A 19015-nucleotide genomic window follows, 5' to 3' on the forward strand; every position below is an offset into this window, starting at 1 on the left:
TCCTAAAACGTTCAAGCACGTAATGTTCAAACCTTTAATAATGAAAATTCAATACACACGAACTAGACTAAAAATGTCCATCAAGGGATTATACTATTTCAAAAAATGCTTCTTAAAAGATTAATTTGTTTATATGTCATTATTACTTTGAGTTATACAACAATGTGCCAACAGGAATGTGAACAGGAGCAGATAGTAAAGGTTCATTCCAGTCTAGCCAACCTTTCAAGTGAACATCATTCCAGTCTGGCCAACTTTCCCGTTTTCACACCTTGGTCAGACTTGGTCATACCTGAGTGACCATCAGGAAATGAATTATGTTCAAGTTAAAGTTATATGTGCCGTATTTTTCATACTCACGAATCAAGATAAGCTTTTAATATGTTATTCATCACCAAAAGTTATTAACATTTTGAAAATTACATTACTTTCAATGCATTGGTTTTAATTTCACAACTATAAATAAGAGCAGACTGTTAAAAATCATTATATGAGTACCTACGGTCAGACCATGAAACCAAATTGTGGTCTACAATTTCATTTCACATTTTTACAATGTTATTAGTAATTATAAAGTGATTTCTGCAGGAAAGTTTACATCTAAATATACATAAGGCATAAACAACAACAATTTTCCAGTACATAATTTCTGTGTTGTAACTAACGTTTATAAGGCATTTGAAGCCATTTGAATGATTTTCACGGCTTGATTAATCAAAGCTGATGATTTTCAATAGATTAGCGAAGAAAAATCAACATGCCAAAATTTTCGCCCAGTTACGGCACATTTAACTTTAAAAGTAGTCACTTACCTATATTTATTGTAAGATTTGATTCTACTGTTCACAGCACTGTATTTAGATAATGTACTTATTTTTTAATTTTTTTTACAACTTATTTGAATGAGGAAACATAATACATGTATATACATATACAGCAATAATGACGCGTCGCAAGATACTGGTGATACTTAATATTATAATACCTTTCAGTGTAGCTAAACTACGCGGTTATACATCTTTATTGATATAAGATGGAACACTTTTCCTTTTTTTCAATCCTTATGTTTCAATTCAATCGTAGTTAATTGACAGATTGGAATATTTCTGTATAATGATAAATGTTTCGATCTAAATCTCACTCAGACACACTAAAGGTGTGACAAGAGGTACAATGTATGGTACTGTTGTTAACGGTTTTTGTTAAACTTCGTTCTTTAATTAAATAGTTAATACAGTGTGTGTTACACCATTTTTTTGATATAAAAATATTTTTGATCAAAATGATCCATTTGAATAGCATTTGTTCTGTTTCTTGAAGTTAATACATCAGTTTATACAAACATGTACGGCTTGATAATTTATTTTATTAGAAACCAACATAAACCAACATTTTATCATTCTTAATCAAATATCGACATCTAATGAATATCTACTAGGATATGGTTTTCCCTGATGTTTACCTGTGCTGTCAGTGCTGTGACAGCAGAACTAGTGTTGTTTTAGTCAAACACACCTATTCCACCCTGGCCAACCTTTTACCCTACCTGTTTCTCACCTAAAATCCCAAAAGTTGGCTAGACTGGAAGACACCAAAGTTACCAGGGTTGCATAATGATATGACGAGCTCACAATTATCATTTCTAAATGCAGGTAACTTTAAATCGAAAAATTACCGTGTTAAGAACGCTTTAAAATCAGCAAAATACATTGTAAAACTCATCTCAGCCATTTCAAATCGTAATATTTTTTCTCGAGGGAGACTCCAGATCCCCCAAACAACAAAATCTCGCGCCTTCGGAGCTCGCAGATTCATCAAAATACATCGTAAAACTCATCTCAGCTATTTTAAATCTTAATTTTTGTCCCCGGGGAAGAACCCAGGACCCAAAAACAACAAAATCTCACGCCTTCGGTACTCACAAATTCATTAAATACATCATAAAACTAATCTCAGCCATTCTAAATCTTAATTTTTCCCGCGGGGGAGACCCCCGGACCCCCCAAACACCAAAATCCGGCGCCTTCTGCCCTCACAAATTCAACAAAATGCGTCGTAAAACTCATCTCTGCCGTTCTAAATCGTAATTTTGTTTTCCTAGGGCAGACCCCCGGACCCCCCGAACATAGAAATCCCGCGCCTTCGGCGCTCGCAAATTCAACAAAATGCGCCGTAAAACTCATCTGTTCCATTCTAAATCGTAATCTTTTCCGGGGGAGACCCCCCGGACCCCCCAAACACCACAATCTCGCGCCTTCGGCGCTCGCAAAATCCTCAAATTCCATCGTAAAACTCATTTCAGTCGTTCTTTATCATAATTTTTCCCAAGGGGATACCCTTTATTTGCGTATTCATTAATTTCCTGTTAGCGACACCACTGTTTATAGAAATGTACAAGGATTATATGTAATGATATATGAAAAAAGTATATCAATTACCTACTGTGGGTGCGGGGCGCCCGAGGGGAGGGGGTTGTTACGAAATATTGAGGACCTTTGCCCCCCCCCCCCCCCCCCCATTACGTTTCATCTTCCTACGCCACTGTTACCTCGTGCCGCGCTAAAATTTCTGCTGCTATACAGACAGTATTGAGTTTTTCCGTCATACACGCACATTCGGATACCCTCTATACTGTTCAAATGATGAATATCATTTATGCTCTGTAGGCGGTGGAGCATCTTTAAGTATAGGTCTATTTAATTTTATATCAGTAGTTTCCATTTCTTATCTTAAATTGTCTATATTACGTTTTCAAAAGTAAATGTTTTATGGGTAAATTGCATTAAATATATATATATATCATTTACATCAAGCATTTTTACATGTCAAAAACAACTACATAGGCAATCGGATCACCTCGTCATTTTCTCCGAAACTAGAAGAAGTGGGCGAGGTGTTCCGATTGGAACATAGGCTCGGACCTAACTGCATGAATACACATGAAAATGATGTATTTTGTGTGATCCGCCGGACATTGGCCAAATTACTGCTAGCCGTTGGACTATACCACACGGGGTTACCTCCCTTTTGATACATACAGCGTTATTTTCTGTCTGCTTTATATTATAGCTCTATGTATCACAACGAAGAACTAAAACAAGCTCTCTGATTTATATTATCTAAAGAGTTTTACAAGACGCGTGTTTTATACATGTATTTATTAGAATGAACATGAATGCTCGAGCAAGAATCACGAGACGAAATTATTTTCTTCGGTGATTTTTTATTTAGAAAAAATCATCAAACAGTCAGCTTAAATTCTATAAATCGAATATATGACTTAATACATTATAATTGTTTGAATAATGTCCAGTTAATAAAGTTGGTAGTAGACTAAAGGTTACACCCTTGTGCACACGGAGTGCACTACGTTTAGACTACAGGTAGACACGGAGTGCACGAGGTTTAGACTACAGGTAGACACGGAGTGCACAAGATTTAGACTACAGGTAGACACGGAGTGCACTACGTGTGAACACGGTGTCCACTACAGGTGGACATCGTGTCCAGGTACATTGAGACTTAGACAGGCAAGGTGATGTGTTACAGTTAGGGATCGGGGAAGAATAAGTTCTTCAATTTGAAATAATACATAATAATAATAATTTTTAAGTGTTTATTTTTTTTAAATTACAACATGTACAATTTAATGTAGAGAATATATAAATATATTATACGATATTTTTTAGTATACATGAATAAAACCTTTTCACTGTAAAAGTAATAAAGATTAATTTATATTCATTAAAGATGCTCCACCGCTGACAAATGGTATTTTTTCACTATCAAAAACAGGAGCAGACGATTTAGTATTTTTTATTAGTTACAAAAGTTACTTACTTTACACCATTACAACCATTGAAAATTTTGAGCTTCTAATTTTACTTAAAGTTAGAAATATGAAAAAGAATTAATTGCATCCCGAAAAAATTCCGTGTCACTATATCCTATATGGAATGAAGTACTGATTGTGTTTGCACCAAAGGCGAAGTAAATTATTTTAAATTATTTTTTGTGTTAATAAGACATAAATATAAACGATTAAACACCAATTACTGTTCAAATGATGAATATCATTTATGCTCTGTCGGCGGTGGAGCATCTTTAAGTATAGGTCTATTTAATTTTATATCAGTAGTTTCCATTTCTTATCTTAAATTGTCTATATTACGTTTTCAAAAGTAAATGTTTTATGGGTAAATTGCATTAAATATATATATATATCATTTACATCAAGCATTTTTACATGTCAAAAACAACTTTGAATTGCAGCAAAAACCAGTTCTAATATGCTTTTGAGACACTTTTTCTTTTATAATAAGCTATCAGTGATACAATCATATACCGGTTATACCACAGGTATTCGTTTCTAATATAAGTATAAGTATAATACTGGGTCAAGGTCTATAACTCGGCCGGCCATATAACACTACCCAATTTCAGAAAAAGTATGATTATTAACCAACCGTATAGGATATAATAATAGGAATACTCTCAATCGACAGCCAGATAATTTATCTTTAATTTGGTATATGATACAATATATATCATGCCGTATAAATGTCACTAGGTATCCAGAAACATCGAAAAACAGCCAGATTTCAACTGGTCGGACACTGTGGTGTCCTCCGATAAACACGCCAGGGCTCTAATGGGTAGCTCAAAAACCATTGCATGTCAACACTTCAGCGTCATAAGAATGAAAGTTTGGTAGAAAACAAACTTACCGGTTAGTAAATCCTTGGATAAATACCATCCATTTGCCTAACGTAGCCCTTTGAAATTTCCGATTGAAAAATTTATGTCTCTAGCCGCCATGTTAGTATGTGTGCAGTAGATTTGTTTTGTCGGCGTTGATTGGCTCTCGAAAATTAATTGACCAATCAACGCCGAGAAAACAAATGTACTACACACATATGAATATGACGGCTAGAGATACACATTTTTTCAATCGGAAATTTCAAAAGGCTGTATTGAGCAAATGGATGGTATATAGATAAACACTAACATACCGGTAAGTTTGTTTTTTACCAAACTTTAATTCCTATGAAGCTGAAATTTTGACATGCAGTGGTTTTTGAGCTACCCATTAGAGCCCTGGCGTGTTTTATCGGAGGACACCACAGTGTCCGACCAGTTGAAATCTGGCTGTTTTCCGATGTTTCTGGATACCTAGTGACATTAATACGGCATGCTATATATTGTATCATATACCAAATTAAAGATAAATTATCTGGCTGTCGATTGAGAGTATTCCTATTATTATATCCTATACGGTTGGTTAATAATCATACTTTTTCTGAAATTGGGTAGTGTTATATGGCCGGCCGAGTTATAGACCTTGACCCAGTATTACACTTATACTTATATTAGAAACGAACACCTGTGGTTATACATAGCTTTAAATAAAAAGATTTGGTGCCTATCAATCAGTTGTCTAGCGATACCCTTGTAGATCGTATTTCATTAAAATATATACACTTTTATAATATATATTTCTTGCTATTTTATGTTCTAAAAGTATTGTACGTAAAAATAGCTTAATTACATATTCTTTATTAAAAACTGAACGTCGTCTTTAAAAGATCATGCAGAATTAAATCCACTTCAAACTATATTGACGTCCTCCACTAATTGGTGGCTAGTCTACCTACAAGTACCCAATTCAGCTTGTTTTGATTCTTAATTACCGGTACACACAATAAGTTTATGATCTCAACCCCGCAATTTATCTTGACCGTATATTGCGTCAGGGTCCAATAACTTGCCAAACATACAGGTAAGCCACAGTATCCAGCTATACAAGTGCGTCAAGGTGACCATCGATAGATGGCCAGAGGGCAGAATCGGGGGGTGTTCTCTTAAACGCCAACATAATTTATCAACAAAGGTAGGTGTTGTTTTAGGAAACAATAGGAAGGCAATTATATACTGTTTCATATAAGCTGTCTTTTATTTTCACCTGTAAAGTCACTTGAGATATACCTGTATTTCAATCAGTATCATAGGTAACATTGGTGGGTTTGGGATAAAAATTCCTTCAATATATTCCGTATTATATACAACGTAAATTATTAATCAAAGATAATCAGTGCTTTAATATATATGCTAAGAATTAATATGGAGCTACATGTGGATTATTAAGAACGATGCATTTTGAGTTCCAGGTGAAATATTTTTTTACAAATCATATCTCAATTTTATCAGAAAAAACAGGTTTCTTGATCAGTGTATATTCTAATGTAACAGTATTCTGTTTTGACATAGGAGTTCCAGTAGGGCTACATTCTTAGCCAACTTTCATTTCTTGTGACCGTGCATAGTTGCGCATGATTTCTCTTATCGCATAGACGTACACCGTGAAGTATTTGGTTAGAAAATGAGTGGAGAAAAACAATATCACAAAAGTTTAAATTAATATTGTCGGAAAATTTTGACCTGTTGATTATAGTTTAAGTTGGTAATCTATTGAAGCCGACACAAAAAAGCCACAAACACACATTATGATGTTTTATAAACATTGGTAATAATATATCATTGGGGTTTAATGCTCTATATGTATTTTTGATACAAAATATTTTTAGAAGTCACTTAATTATGTAAAAATACTAAATGAAATGAGATTGAAGACTGTTACTTTGGGTCTTAACCATATTCATTTTAATACACATTGTAGATGTTAATGTTGCAATACTGGCAAAAATTATTTCAAGTCCATATGTTGAAGGTCTTGTAATTCTCAAAATGTTGCAAACTTTTATTGCTCAGAATACCAAATTAACAGTTTTCTAATTTTTTCTGTTTAAAGATTTATAAGTACATATACCAATTTGTATCTAGTAACAATGTTTGACCGAAATTCAACCATAGGAAAGAAATTTATATGTTATTTCTAACATGCACAAAAATATATAATTTTACTGCTGCGCTGTTAACGGACAACAGTTTAATTATTGGGTGCATTTTTGCTATAATGATATACAAATGTACATGTACATTTACATTATAATGTAACATCACGCTGATCTAGAAATACCATCATAGATAAGAAAGCAGGAAAATTATATAATTATGATAAATGATGCATCATAATGCAACTTTCAAAATATATTGTAGTATCAAGTAATAATTTTCTGTTAACTCTTAAAAAGGTCAGTACAAGTACAAGTAAAACCTTTGGAATATCACTATTTCAACAGGCTTGTGGCAAAAGACTATATATAAATTTCACTTTTTAATCTTTAGTAGTTACACTAATTAACTGGCAGATGTTACATGTAAAGTTACGTTCCATGTTATAATCAATAGGCCATGGCGATAAATAACGCAATCTTAAGCAAAAACACTAGAAGTTTTGGTGTGCTGTGATATGGACATCCCACTGCACAGGTATCTTGTGTTGTAACGTCTCTGGAGCTATACGATTGTAGATTGAGTTAATGTGTTTAATGATTAGGAACTTTAATCACATTAATGTTGATGAAACCTTTGAATAAATTGATGATGATTAAATTCTTAATTAAATTTATGTGATTAAAGATAAATGCATCTGAAATTGCATTAGATGTTAATATACATGTACGTTTTTTCTGAAATATCGTGAGATTTACTTCTTATGTTTTTTTGTAAAAAAAAATAATCTTGAGATAACAGTGAAATGTAAATCTTGCTTAAAAAAGGAAATTTAACCACGAAAATTAATCCAAAAAAAATTACCATATAAAAATCCTTAAAAATTCATAATAATACGTTTTATAGTGTAAATGAGTTCTGTTCCCACCCATCCGGTAGAGTCCATGTACTCGGGTAAAGTCATTTATTTGGTGGTACAAATAAGATAATGCATGACAGCAATGAAACAACATTGGATATCCAGTTCTTGATGATGTTTCCCCTGGTATATAGGTATAAATACATAACCACACATACTTGTTAATTTTCAGAATATGAAGCTAAAACAAGATAAGACAGCCACAACAACCAAAAATTTCTTACTTAACTGCAATAGCATCAACCATGTCTTTTTATTAGGTCATCTGACCCGAAGGGTCAGGATGACCTATAGTCATCATGTTTCGTCCGTCGTCGTCCGCCGTGCGCCGTGCGCCGTGTGCGTTAACTTTTCACATTTTGAACTTCTTCTCAAGTTCTACCGGTGCAATTTGACTGAAACTTGCATGAAATGATCCTGACATGGTCCCGACAAAGTGTTGTTATTTTTCGGGTCGATCCGAAATCCAAGATGGCCGCCACAGCCGCCATCTTGAAAACACATTTTGAACTTCTTCTCAAGTTCTACCGGTGCGATTTGACTGAAACTTGCATGAAATGATCCTGACATGGTCCCGACAAAGTGTTGTTATTTTTCGGGTCGATCTGAAATCCAAGATGGCCGCCACAGCCGCCATCTTGAAAACACATTTTGAACTACTTCTCAAGTTCTACCAGTGCGATTTGGCTGAAACTTGCATGAAATGATCCTGACATGGTCCTGACAAAGTGTTGTTATTTTTCGGGTCGATCCGAAATCCAAGATGGCCGCCACAGCCGCCATCTTGAAAACACATTTTGAACTTCTTCTCAAGTTCTACCGGTGCGATTTGGCTGAAACTTGCATGAAATGATCCTGACATGGTCCCGACAAAGTGTTGTTATTTTTCGGGTCGATCCGAAATCCAAGATGGCCGCCACAGCCGCCATCTTGAAAACACATTTTGAACTTCTTCTCAAGTTCTACTGGTGCGATTTGACTGAAACTTGCATGAAATGATCCTGACATGGTCCCGACAAAGTGTTGTTAATTTTTCGGGTCGATCCGAAATGCAAGATGGCCGCCACAGCCGCCATCTTGAAAACACATTTTGAACTTCTTCTCAAGTTCTACTGGTGCGATTTGACTGAAACTTGCATGAAATGATCCTGACATGGTCCAAACAAAGTGTTGTTATTTTTCGGGTCGATCCGAAATCCAAGATGGCCGCCACAGCCGCCATCTTGAAAACACATTTTGAACTTCTTCTCAAGTTCTACCGGTGCGATTTGACTGAAACTTGCATGAAATAATCCTGACATGGTCCCGACAAAGTGTTGTTATTTTTTAAGGTCGATCCGAAACCCAAGATGGCCGCCACAGCCGCCATCTTGAAAACACATTTTGAACTTCTTCTCAAGTTCTACCAGTGCGATTTGGCTGAAACTTGCATGAAATGATCCTGACATGGTCCCGACAAAGTGTTGTTATTTTTCGGGTCGATCCATAATCCAAGATGGCCGCCACAGCCGCCATCTTGAAAACACAATTTGAACTTCTTCTCAAGTTCTACCGGTGCGATTTGACTGAAACTTGCATGAAATGATCCTGACATGGTCCTGACAAAGTGTTGTTATTTTTTAGGTTGATCCGAAACCCAAGATGGCCGCCACAGCCGCCATCTTGAAAACACATTTTGAACTTCTTCTTAAGTTCTACTGGTGCGATTTGACTGAAACTTGCATGAAATGATCCTGACATGATCCCGACAAAGTGTTGTTATTTTTTGGGTCGATCCGAAATGCAAGATGGCCGCCACAGCCGCCATCTTGAAAACACATTTTGAACTTCTTCTCAAGTTCTACTGGAGCGATTTGACTGAAACTTGCATGAAATGATCCTGACATGGTCCAAACAAAGTGTTGTTATTTTTCGGGTTGATCCGAAATGCAAGATGGCCGCCACAGCTGCCATCTTGAAAACACATTTTTTTTAACTTCTTCTCAAGTTCTACCGGTGCAATTTGGCTGAAACTTGCATGAAATGATCCTGACATGGTCCCGACAAAGTGTTGTTATTTTTCGGGTCAATCCGAAATCCAAGATGGCCGCCACAGCCGCCATCTTGAAAACACATTTTGAACTTCTTCTCAAGTTCTACCGGTGCGATTTGACTGAAACTTGCATGAAATGATCCTGACATGGTCCTGACAAAGTGTTGTTATTTTTTAGGTTGATCCGAAACCCAAGATGGCCGCCACAGCCGCCATCTTGAAAACACATTTTGAACTTCTTCTCAAGTTCTACCGTTGTGATTTGGCTGAAGCTTGCATGAAATGATCCTGATATGGTCCTAACAAAGTGTTGTTATTTTTCGGGTTGATGCGAAATCCAAGATGGCCACCACAGCCGCCATCTTGAAAACACATTTTGAACTTCTTCTCAAGTTCTACCGGTGCGATTTGGCTGAAACTTGCATGAAATGATCCTGACATGGTCCCAACAAAGTATTGTTACATCTCTGGTTGATCACAAATCGAAGATGGCTACCATGACACTATATCTAATTAATTTCCTATATGTTAAGGCCCTTGGGCCTCTTGTTTGAAATAAAATTTGTTGAAAGAAATTGAAAATGATCCTGACATGGTCCTGACAAAGTGACACCATATATAATTAGTTTTACTGTTGCCAAGGTAGTCAGATGCCCGTTAAGGCCCTTTGGGCCTCTTGTTGTCCTATGCAGCCTAAATCAATTAATTACATTGTAGGGTTTGGTGGTAGAGGAAAGTCAGATTTCCCAAAGAAAAATCCCCCACTTCTAATTATTTGGTTTTATTAGTTTAACATCCTCTTAACAGCCTGGGTCAATTAAGGACATGCCAGGTTTGTTGGTGGAGGATAGCTGAAATACCATGAGAAAAACTGCCCTACATGGGATTCAAACTCAACCCAGAGGTGAAGGGCTTGTGGTAATATGTCAGACATCTTAAACCATTTCACCCACCGCGGCCCCATTTTCCAATCAGTACCTGGCAACTGCCCCACAACGTCCACAAACATGTGACCCCACATGTGATCCATACTGGTGTTGGAAAGACGGACAACTTGGCCTCTTGACCATTTCTTGATTTGACCTTTGTGTTACATATGACCTTGATGACCTATGTTTTACTTGTGTTTGTAATTGTAGTATTTGTTCTTAATTCACATTGCAATATGTTTGTTTGGCATTTTTTGTGTAAAAGCGATCTCCTTAATGCTGTTTTCACACTGCTAATCAAAATGTGTAAAAGCAACTGTTCTGGTGTTTTCTTAGTTTCAGTCAATCAATGATATTGGCATTTGCTGTATCAAACTAGGTGACATGGACATTATCTCTATTTGTTTTAAACTAACACCATTGATATTTGCTGTTTAGAACTGATGACCTTGAGAACTTCACTGTCACTTCCTTGATGACCTTGATGTATTTCAAACTCGCACTTCTCTGTAGTGTTACTATCACTTTAAATCTGTAAACTTGATGTTTTCACTGTTAATGTTTTGTTCACTGATACTTGCTCTTTGATCACAAAACATCAATGTTTCCTGAGTAATTCTGTAAACTTGTCATACTCATTATTTTATGTCACATTCTTCAGGAGATAATTATAAAACATCATCATGCTTGTTTTCTTACCAATATTCTGTACTTTTGGTCACTATAAAAAATAATTTTGATATCTCTGTTAATTCTTCTCTGCTTTTTGATCACTAATCACTTCAACATTCTGGCTTGGCTTAAAAAAACTAATCTGTTTTATGTGACACTCTGAGTGACCTTGATGTACTGTGTTGTGACCTTGTATTTGTCCGTGTCTGTGTTAGATGAGTATAACCCCCCGCCCCGGGGCCCACATTAGACGTCGTCCACACCCGGAGTAACGTTTCTAATGTTGACACTGAGGCAGGAGGGGTTAGGTTAAGGAGATCTTTTCCTATTTCAGCCGTGTATGATATTGGAACACAAACAGACCCCCAGATTTTGTAACTACACCATCAATGGAGTGAGGAGGCCGTCGGGTTTCATTCTCTCTCCTACCTATCCGGGATTCTACCCCGACCGCCTACACTGTAACTACCTCCTCCAGGGGGCGCCTGGTCAACGCATTCACATCAAGTTTCTCGACTTCGCCTTGTATCATGGGGGAGACTAGTAAGTATGAGGAAAGCTTGTTCATTCCTATATGTTGGCGTTATTCTTTCTCCCCTACTGTTTAACATGAAATTTTTGTTGTGTCACAAACAAAGAAATATCTATGCAACAAAAATTTCATATATAGCACATCACATTAGTTTAAATATCCTTATGCATGAAGATATAAGATGTACAGTTTAAGTGTGGTAACATTTACTGATATCATCAATACATGAATGCCTCACCATGAGACATCGCCATAGCCGCCATCTTGAAAATACATTTTGACCTTCTTCTCAAGTTCTTCTGATGCGATTTGGCTGAAACTTGCCTTAAATGATCCTGACATTGCCCTGACAAAGTGTTTCGGGGTTTTTTCGGGTCAATTAGAAATCCAAGATGGCTGCAACAGTCGCCATCTTGAAAACACATTTTGAACTGCTGGTGGAAAGTTTTGGCATTTCTTTCTTATACATGGATAAGATGTACAGCTCATGTGTGGTAACAGTTACGTGACATCATCAGTACATAAATGCATCACCCTGAGATTCATGGTCAATATCTTATTGCTTTTGATTCATAATGACAAGCATATTAGGATGGTGCAGTGAAAATCATCCTTAGCAAGGATGATTTTATTGTTTTCTTTCACATGAGGGATAAAAAGTTTCAGTTGAAGAAAGTGGCTGGTCAGCACTCAGCAAGCCTTATGCTCACATGAAACTATCTTTCATTCAGATAAAAATTTCTTATTGACACACCTGTTACAATGATTCTTTTCATCTGAAAATTGTCTATTTGATGGACATGGATATCATTTAACCATATGACTCAACCTATGAATAAAACTTTACACAAATGAGGAGATATTCTTGCACACGAAATAAAGTCAAGCTTAGATATAACTGTCATGCATGTTAACGTAAAAAATTATATTTTATTTGTGACCTTGACCATGGTTATTTCCAGCTGCCCTTTTGACTATGTCAAGGTCAGGGATGGCCGAGACAGATCTGCGGCTATTATTGGTACCTTCTGTGGTAGCTATAAAGACGTGGAGTTCTACTCGAGTCAGGAATTCCTTTACATCGAGTTTGTTACCAGTAGTGGACGGGTCGACCTGGAAAGTACGACTCTGGACAACAATGTTGACTTTGCATTCGACCGTAAAGGATTCAAGATATCGTACCAATTCAGCAGTTCATTTGTTAACTTAGGTAAGTTTAATTTGTATGTTTTCATTCCCTAGTCATAAAAATGGATTGGCATAGTGATACCAATGTCTCTCTTGTCTTTTCCTGTCGTGTCTCATCTTAATGCAGCGTCCCATTCTGTCATGTCCCCTTCAATACATGAAGACAATATAATTTTTGTCTAATGATAATTTTAGTCATTGGACTGGTTTAAAGAAAGAGAAAATAATTTGAGAAAATTCCCCAAGAACAAGCACCCTGTTCAGATGTGCGTTCTTGTTCATACATAAGGTTTCTAGAGGATACAGTAGTGGTGTAGCAGGTTGAGAGTAGCGTGCCACCAGCCAGACTTAAACCTGCAACCCTGGACTTCCTGGTCCACTGCTCTGACAATTAGCTGAAATAAAATATCCTCTAGAGTGAAGCTAGAAGGCAACTGAATCTCTATGAACAGTATTTACAATAAAACCCTGCTACAATGGTATAGAGAGACCTCTGGGATCATCTGATTTGATGTAATGTGTATGATCGAGCTGTAGACTAGGATCTTATACTGAGACACCAAAGAATATTTAAAAGCAGTTGAAATTTGTAGACAATCACATTAGTTTAAGCCTTTGTCTCTAGCGACTATCTAACAAAGTGTGAAAAAGAAAAGCACATTGTCTTCAGACTAATCTTCTCTAGTATCTACCAACCTATTGTCACTTCTACACGATAAATTCTCAAACATTTTCACAACTTGGGATCGGCACATTCCACCTAATGGGGTTATAAGTTCATTACGGGATTGTTTTAATGCTCTGGGTTTTGGATTAGACCCTGTGTAAACTTCATCCAAGGTCATGAAGACTGACTTTAGGCTACAAAAGAATATTTGTCAAATCCGCTTTAAGTATTCTTGAAATTATAAAGAACTGTTGAATATTGTGGTTTCATTCTAATTCTTAGAATTCTTCTGTAAAATGCCTTATTCCTTTCCTGGTATGCCAAGCAGTGTTGAAAAACTGATCGAATTACGTTGTAAAATAACAGCTAATGGGTGATATCTCCATAAAAAATAATTAGGTTTATTAATTTCCTCTTCTTTAAAACATGTCCATAAGCAAGTCTCAGCAAAAAAAAATGTTTTTCAGGTTTTTTTGTGTGTATATAAACATGATTATATTAAGTTGATACAGACTAGCCAATCAGATTTACATTTGAAGGGTCAAATGTATGTTCCTTAGATTGTCCTGTATTTCACATCACCTCCAGCAAACTTATTGAAACTTTATAGATAAATTGGCAATTTTTCTTTCCACCCATCACTCAGTGTATTTGTAAGGTAGTTTTAGAGAGAGGCAGTGCCTACAGGTCTTAAATCAGATGTGTCTTCACTAATGATGACAGCCCTGTACCTAGCTCCAATATAATCAGGTACCTAAATTGGACACAACTGCCAATATGAGAACCAGTACATTAACAATACTAGTAGGTTTGGTTCACATGGATACCCATGGATTTCAAACTCTCCAAATGTTTTGTATGCTGAAGTCACCAAATCAACATTATATTGCTTATGTATAGGCAATTATTGTGTGCTAGATTTGTTAAATTACGATTTTTATTTTGAAATTAAAGATGGAAAAATGTAGCATTTTAAAAACTGAGAACTTATTGTCTTTTCATTTTCCAATCACATTGTTTATCCATAAGCAATCCATAAAATATAAACCAATAGTCTGCAAAACAGCAAAATATACATCCCTATGGGAAAAAAATGATTGATTCTTTTCTGCATAATTATATCGTGATATGTATACAGCACTGGTATATATTATGTCAAGAATTATTGCCAAATTGCCAATTAGTGTTTTTGTTATATCCCTATCTGAACATGTACACATTCAATGCCATTGCAACATTAACAATCCACATTACAATCGCATACAGTACAAAGGTGGTTTGATTGGCAGATGGCCAGCTGTCAATTTCAATCATACAATTTCAAACCTTTAAAGTATTATACCAATGTCTGCATCAAATTAGAAGGATACCATAATTGAAAGGGAGAAAAAACCATAAACCAGCTTTTCGCCATTATCAAATATAGCCATCAAGTTCTGGACAAAAAACAGGAGAATATATGATAAGGGATTGTTCGAAATATCAAATTCTGCCATTAAAAAAAAATATAAAAGGTTTTATTTGAGAAGATGCTTTATTGCCACATCTGAAACCAATGTTATAGAAGTACATGTGCACAGCTATATATTGTCAAAGGATTTTTTTTAAATCACCCATTACAATAAATATTGTGGAATTGTTTTTTGCCTTCCAATGATTTAGAATATCTGGTAAGTGATATCAGAACTTTTTCAATTTTATAGATTCTACACTCAAAAATGAAATTCCATATACGTAGGTTTTGTATTAAGTGAAATCTTCAGTTTTGTCATTAAATCTTTGGAGTTGTCACAGCATCAGTTGATCCTTTTTGTTGACAGTACCTTTTTAAGTGAAAATGGACATTACATCTTTACAATGTCCTTTAAGGAAAATTGATGGAATCACTTCTTTTTTAATGAAAACATTTGTTGATTAATTTATACGAGCCATCAATAAAAACACTCATGATCTTTAACAATGCTATTACACAGGACACTCAATAGTCGTGACAACTTCCTTTTAAAAGATTAAAATAAAGAATACCACAGCAGAAATCGGCTTCATTGTGGTGCTTAAAGATGCTCCACAGCTGACGAATGGTGTTTTTTTACTACCAAAACAAGAGCAGACAAATCAGTATTTTTTTCGTTACAAAAGGTTCTTACTTTACACCATTACCACCATTGAAAAGTGTGAGCTTATGATTTAACTTTAAGATAAAAATATAAACATTAATTAATTGCATTATGAAAAAAATTCCATTGCACTATGTCCTATATGAAATGCAGTACTGATTGCACATGCACCAAGAGCAAAATAAATTATTGTATAAGTACTTTTGTGTTAATTAGACATATATATACACAATTAAACATCAATTGTTCTTCAAATGATGAATATTGTTTATTCTCTGTTGGCGATGGAGCATCTTTAAAAAGGCATAGCCTTAAACAATGTTAGCTTTATCTAAACTGAGTTGAAGCCAGACAATAATGAAAGTCTTAAGTGTATTATAGTCGCATGATTTTACATTAGTAAAAGTATTTTAAAATCATCAGAAGTTCTTATTTAATGACAGATATCTTTTTGTTATTTCAGATGATATGAATGAAGGACACATTCAGCATGTTTGTTGGCACAGGTAGGCTGTCGTTCTGTGTAGACCATCAGTTGTCGAGAGCATCGCTTTTATAGAAGTCAGCTTTTCTAGGCATACACCTTTGGGGCCAAATTTCAGCACATCGTGTTAAATCAAGTTACCTTTTCTGACAGCAAGACGAGAATCAAATTAGAATTAGAGTGTAACCATGGCAATAATTTTAGAGAAAAGGAAAAACCTGCAGAATGTTCCAGTACTGCATGGCTGTGTTGATGAATAACAGAACAGTAAGATATCCCCATGTTGTGGGGTAATGGATGTAAAGTTCAGAAAACTGTGTGTGTTTCATCTTGGTGTATTTATATGACTACATAGATTGAGGTAGCTCATTTGGTTTCTGGTTTGGTGGCAATTCGGGTAGATTGTGGTATCTCATTTGGTTTCTGGTTTGGTGGGTAGTCGGGTAGATTGAGGTAGCTCATTTGGTTTCTGGTTTGTGTGGATAGTCTGGTAGATTGAGGTAGCTCATTTGGTTTCTGGTTTGATGGATAGTCAGGTAGATTGTGGTAGCTTATTTGGTTTCTGGTTTGGTGGGTAGTCAGGTCGATTGAGATAGCTCATTTGGTTTCTGGTTTGGTGGGTAGTCGGGTAGATTGAGGTAGCTCATTTGGTTTCTGGTTTGGTGGATAGTCAGGTAGATTGAGGTAGCTCATTTGGTTTCTGGTTTGGTGGCTATTCAGGTAGATTGAGGTAGCTCATTTGGTTTCTGGTTTGGTGGATAGTCAGGTAGATTTTGGTATCTCATTTGGTTTCTGGTTTGATGGATAGTCAGGTAGATTTTGGTATCTCATTTGGTTTCTGGTTTGATGGATAGTCAGGTAGATGGAGGTAGCTCATTTGGTTTCTGGTTTGGTGGATAGTCAGGTAGATTGAGGTAGCTCATTTGGTTTCTGGTTTGGTGGCTATTCAGGTAGATTGAGGTAGCTCATTTGGTTTCTGGTTTGGTGGGGTAGTCGGGTAGATTGAGGTAGCTCATTTGGTTTCTGGTTTGATGGATAGTCAGGTAGATTGAGGTAGCTCATTTGGTTTCTGGTTTGGTGGATAGTCAGGTAGATTTTGGTATCTCATTTGGTTTCTGGTTTGATGGATAGTCAGGTAGATTGAGGTAGCTCATTTGGTTTCTGGTTTGGTGGGTAGTCGGGTAGATTGAGGTAGCTCATTTGTTTCTGGTTTGATAGATAGTCAGGTAGATTGTGGTAGCTCATTTGGTTTCTGGTTTGGTGGGTAGTCAGATAGATTGAGGTAGCTCATTTGGTTTCTGGTTTGGTGGTTAGTCCGAGTAGATTGAGGTAGCTCATTTGGTTTTCTGGTTTGGTGGCTATTCAGGTAGATTGAGGTAGCTCATTTGGTTTCTGGTTTGGTGGGTAGTCAGGTAGATTGGTAGCTCATTTGGTTTCTGGTTTGGTGGTTAGTCGGGTAGATTGAGGTAGCTCATTTGGTTTCTGGTTTGGTGGATAGTCAGGTAGATTGTGGTATCTCATTTGGTTTCTGGTTTGATGGATAGTCAGGTAGATTGTGGTATCTCATTTGGTTTCTGGTTTGATGGATAGTCAGGTAGATGGAGGTAGCTCATTTGGTATCTGGTTTGATGGATAGTCAGGTAGATTTTGGTATCTCATTTGGTTTCTGGTTTGATGGATAGTCAGGTAGATTTTGGTATCTCATTTGGTTTTCTGGTTTGATGGATAGTCAGGTAGATTGAGGTAGCTCATTTGGTTTCTGGTTTGGTGGCTATTCAGGTAGATTGAGGTAGCTCATTTGGTTTCTGGTTTGATGGATAGTCAGGTAGATTGTGGTATCTCATTTGGTTTCTGGTTTGATGGATAGTCAGGTAGATTGAGGTAGCTCATTTGGTTTCTGGTTTGGTGGTTAGTCGGGTAGATTGAGGTAGCTCATTTGGTTTCTGGTTTGGTGGCTATTCAAGTAGATTGAGGTAGCTCATTTGGTTTCTGGTTTGGTGGGTAGTCAGGTAGATTGAGGTAGCTCATTTGGTTTCTGGTTTGGTGGTTAGTCGGGTAGATTGAGGTAGCTCATTTGGTTTCTGGTTTGATGGATAGTCAGGTAGATTGTGGTAGCTCATTTGGTTTCTGGTTTGGTGGATAGTCAGGTAGATTGAGGTAGCTCATTTGGTTTCTGGTTTGGTGGATATATTATTGGTTTGGAAGTAGTACATTGTTGGTTTGGAAGTAGTACATTGTTGGTTTGGAGGAATCTATTATTATTTTGGAAAAAGTACATTATTGGTTTGGAAGAAGTACATTGTTGGTTTGGAAGTAGTACATTGTTGGTTTGGAAGAAGTTTATTGTTGGTTTGGAAGTAATACATTGTTTGTATGGAAGTAGTACATTGTTGGTTTGGAAGTAGTACATTGTTGGTTTGGAAGAAGTTTATTGTTGGTTTGGAAGTAATACATTGTTTTTATGGAAGTAGTACATTGTTTGTATGGAAGTAGTACATTGTTTGTTTTGAAGTAGTACATTGTTAGTTTGGAAGTATTACATTGTTGGTTTTGAAGTAGTGTGCATTGTTGGTTTGGATGAAGTACATTTTTGGTTTGGAAGTAGTAAATTGTTTTAAATTAG

The 19015-nt window shown here is 36.2% G+C and overlaps 1 long non-coding RNA gene across 1 annotated transcript; it reads left to right on the plus strand.

Moving 5' to 3' along the window:
• The first annotated feature begins 11784 nt into the window (after nucleotides 1-11784).
• On the plus strand, nucleotides 11785-16402 carry LOC138324520 (uncharacterized). The gene is made up of 3 exons (XR_011208638.1): nucleotides 11785-11947; nucleotides 12899-13146; nucleotides 16372-16402. It is a non-coding gene; the product is annotated as an uncharacterized lncRNA (long non-coding RNA).
• Nucleotides 16403-19015: the final 2613 nt, after the last annotated feature.

Source organism: Argopecten irradians, chromosome 5 (genome assembly GCF_041381155.1).
Source record: "Argopecten irradians isolate NY chromosome 5, Ai_NY, whole genome shotgun sequence".
NCBI lineage: Eukaryota > Metazoa > Mollusca > Bivalvia > Pectinida > Pectinidae > Argopecten > Argopecten irradians.